Source organism: Pongo abelii, chromosome 12, assembly GCF_028885655.2.
Source record: "Pongo abelii isolate AG06213 chromosome 12, NHGRI_mPonAbe1-v2.0_pri, whole genome shotgun sequence".
In the NCBI taxonomy this organism is placed as follows: Eukaryota; Metazoa; Chordata; class Mammalia; order Primates; family Hominidae; genus Pongo; species Pongo abelii.
In genome coordinates, this window is record NC_071997.2 from 38,814,583 (window position 1) to 38,818,531 (window position 3,949).

At 44.4% G+C, this 3,949-nt stretch overlaps 1 pseudogene; it reads left to right on the plus strand.

The window, feature by feature from the left end:
- The first annotated feature begins 551 nt into the window (after positions 1-551).
- Positions 552-2,687, plus strand: LOC112132083 (small integral membrane protein 12-like; annotated as a pseudogene).
- Positions 2,688-3,949: the final 1,262 nt, after the last annotated feature.

Sequence of the window (3,949 nt, forward strand, 5' to 3'; positions counted from 1 at the left end):
TTTTTCTTTTGAGACAGTCTCACTCTGTCGCCCAGCTAGAGTGCAGTGGCGTGATTTCTGCTCATTGCAGCCTCCACCTCCTGGGTTCAAGCAATTCTCCTGCCTCAGCCTCCTGAGTAGCTAGGACTACAGGTGTGCAACACCTAGCTAATGTCTGTGTTTTTAGTAGAGATGGGGTTTCATCATATCCGCCAGGCTGGTCTCAAACTCCTGACCTTAAGTGATCCTTACGTCATCCGCCTGCCCTGGCCTCCCAAAATGCTGGGATTACAAGTATGAGCCACCAGCACTTGGCCCAGAGTAGCCTAGAAATGTTTTGTGAGTGCAACATAATCTCAGTCATTTCTAGAAATACTGAAAATTTATCTAATTTTCTAAATTACCTGTTTTCTCAGTAACTACTAATTATTCTTCTTCATTCTTCTTCATGCTAATGTCTGATGATTTTTAGTTATCTATTCAAGTTTATAAATGAGAAGTGTTTTTAGCTAGTGTTCTAAAGTCACTGTGTCCTTTGCAGTGTGAATACCTAGTTGAGCAGAGCACTGGCCATGGTGAGTGGACAGCAAAGTGCAGCCAGGAAAATCACCTTTCATGCTTCTTGGGGAACTTGCTTTCAGAATGTGAGACTCTGTGTCCATTTTGGTGGGTAGAACCTGAACTATCTCTCTCCAAGATTATACTAGGACATTCCGTCTCCCAAGGGAGGCACTCCCCACTTTCTGGTCTTTAAGAGCAAGGCTGTCTCTAGCTATAGCCTAGAAGAGGAACACCCATTTGGGCACTCTCTGGGCCTGACCCTATTCCAGCCATTTTGGAACTAATGACCCCATCCTCTGCCCCATAATCTACTCTTCTCCACTGCTTCTTCCCCCCACAGCTACTAACGACTCTAGTCTTGAGGATTTTTTCAAGTTTCTTTCAAAAAAACTCAATTTTCCAATAGTCTCTTCCTCTACTATATTGCTTTTTAGGATCTTTACCTTTGCCAAAGATCGAATCCCATGCTTTATGTCTCCCAGAAATCCCTCATTGTTTCTGGTTTGTGAATGGCAATGTGAATGTTTTCCAGTGCTGCTACAGATCTTGCTCTTTAACTGCATGGCATTTTGAAAGGAGCAGAGATAGAAGTGTGTACGGAGTAGACACCCATCTTGAAACAGAATGGCTGTTTAGCATTTAAACATGCTAAAGTCTCTCCTGGTTTTTTTTTTTTTTTAATTATTTTTGCCTTTTAAAATAGGTGATTACACACACCTTCTCCATTTTCTCATTTTCCATCTCACTCCAGCACAGTCAGCCTCTTTCTCCAGAAGTCCATCAAAAGTGTTATTGCCAAGGTCTTAAGAACCTTCTTGCCACTAAAGCCAATGGATACTTTTAAGTCCACATATTTCTTGTAGCATTTGACAACATAACCATCATTACTTTCATGAAATGCTCTCATCCCTCAGTTTCTCTGATAACGAACATTCCAGATTTTTCCTCCCACCTTTCCCTTTCTCACCTACTCTCATCTTCTTTCTCAGGGGTTCCAAAATTCTTCTTGTTTTGTTTTACTGTTTGTTTGTTTTTGTTTCATTCTCTTCACTCCCTGAGTCATCCATTCAATGGCTTCAATTCTCTCTATATGCTGATACCTCTTGGACTTTCAGACATACCTTCAGGCTAAAGCTTATTCTTGAGAACATCAGACTACCATTTGGATATCCCATTGGCATCTCAGATTCAGCTCATCCAAAACTGAATTTATCACCTCCCTGGCATTAAACCTATTTTGTCTGGTTTCTTATTTCATCAAATACCCCACCAGTTGCCAAGTCCGAATCTCTTCCCATATTCCCCACTACACTCCCCCACACATTTATCCCCTTAATATTTTTCAAACCTTCCTGCCCCCTTCCATTCTCACTGAATTGAACATTGTGGATTCCACACCCAGCATCTATCTCCTCTTCTTTATTCCTAATAGAACCCAGTTCCGGTGTCTGCCTCTTTCCCATGCAGCCCACGTGCCTCCAAGGACATTGATCTCAACCTCAGCTTCAGGAATTAGCCTGATTGGCTAAGAATAAGCCATTCTCCTGGGCAGTGGTCAGTTTAGGAACTGGCTTGGAATGTACTTTGGCCAATAAGAGTCAGGGAGAGGCTGGAAGAGAATTCTGACTTATAGAATATTTCTCATTCTTCTGGGAATGCTTCAAGAATGGACCTCTCAATTCCTCTGGACATTTCATGTGTAGAATATACAGTTTGGACTTGATGCAATAATTTTGCAGCCAAATCCTAAGAAAAAAGCAATGAATAAAAGAAAAACTAGGGTCCGGGAGCAGCAATGTCTGTGATGTGGTCTAGGAGAGCCAGGGAGAGCAGGCCAGACCGAAGAGTGCAGTCTGGGCTGCAGATGTCACATGGCCTGTACTTTGGACTGTGATGCATACCTATGCTCGCTATGTCACATTCCCTGTGGCCTTCATGACTGGGGCTATGGGATACCACCTGGAATAGTTCATCAGGGAAAAGGATCCCAGGCCTGTGGAAGAGGAGAAGAGCATCTCAGAGCAACGGGAGGATCACAAGCTCGGTGAGCTGCTTGGCAAGGAGCACACCCAGGTGATGAGACTTAAGGGCCAGCTGGAATTTTCCCTGAAGCTATCCTTAGCAGAAACCACCCAGAAAATAATTAATGGAGGACACAAGACCCTTTGGTCTTACTGTGGGCCATGACTGGTCCTGCCACTGTGTCCACCCAGCCCCAGAATTCACCTCTGGTCTGCTTTGTTGCTTACCCTGGCCCCTCCCACACCTCACAGCCACACACACACTGGCTGCTCCTTGATGGCAGGCAGACCCCAGCAGCCGCTGAGGGCCAGTGAAAAGGAAGGCCCTAGAGGGTTCTGGCCGAAAACTGCATCTGTTGTATAATGGCCACAAATGTTCTGGCTTCCAACCCTATGGGTGCACTGTGGGGAAGAGTGTTATGAAATGCACACTGGCTCTCAGTCCTCCGTGGGAAAGCAGTTTGGCCTCAAGCAAGAATGGATGGGATGTGGGTGTTGCCTTGAGAAGGGATCGTTACTTGCCTATTTTCAGTTTGCAATGGGAAGAATTCAAAAATCTATCTGGCCAGGCATGGTGGCTCATGCCTGTAATCCTAACACTTGGGACAGTTGAGGAGAGAGGATTGCTTGAGCCCAGGAGTTTGAGGCCAGCCTGGGCAACATAGGGAGACAGACCTCATCTCTAGAAAAAATGCAAGAATAGGCCAGGCGCGGTGGCTCACACCTGTAATCCCAGCACTTTGGGAGGCCGAGGCAGGTGGATCACCTGAGGTCAGGAGTTCGAGACCAGCCTGGGAAACATAGTGAAACCCTGTCTCTACTAAAAATATTTTTCAAAAAATTAGCTGGGCGTGGTGGCAGGTGCCTATAATCCCAGCTACTAGGGATTATAGGTTGCCTATAGGTTGCCAACTGGCAACCATCTAGAAGACAGTCAGCTATTCACAATCAAGGACATTCTCTCATTCATAAATTCTCACCCCCACCCCAGAAAAAGTTTACATTGTATATACCATATTGTTTTTAACTATTACTCCTTTTATGCCCTTTGGGGGGCCTAATACATTTTTTAAATTAAACGTAATGTTTAAGTAACTATGTCTAAATAACAAATAATGCATGCAATTTTAGATAAGATGGCATCACAAAATTACCAAAGTTTCTTGTTAGGAATAAATAAAGTACATTTAATGGACAAACATTTACTGAGTATCCACAATGTGCAAAGCACTGTGTAAGGCCATCCCAGGTGTGAAGAAACATCAAATAAGACAGACATGGCACCGGGCACAGTGGCTCATGCCTGTAATCCCAGCAATTTGGGAGGTCGAGGTGGACAGATCACCTGAGGTCAGGAGTTCAAGACCAGCTTGGCCAACATGGTGAAA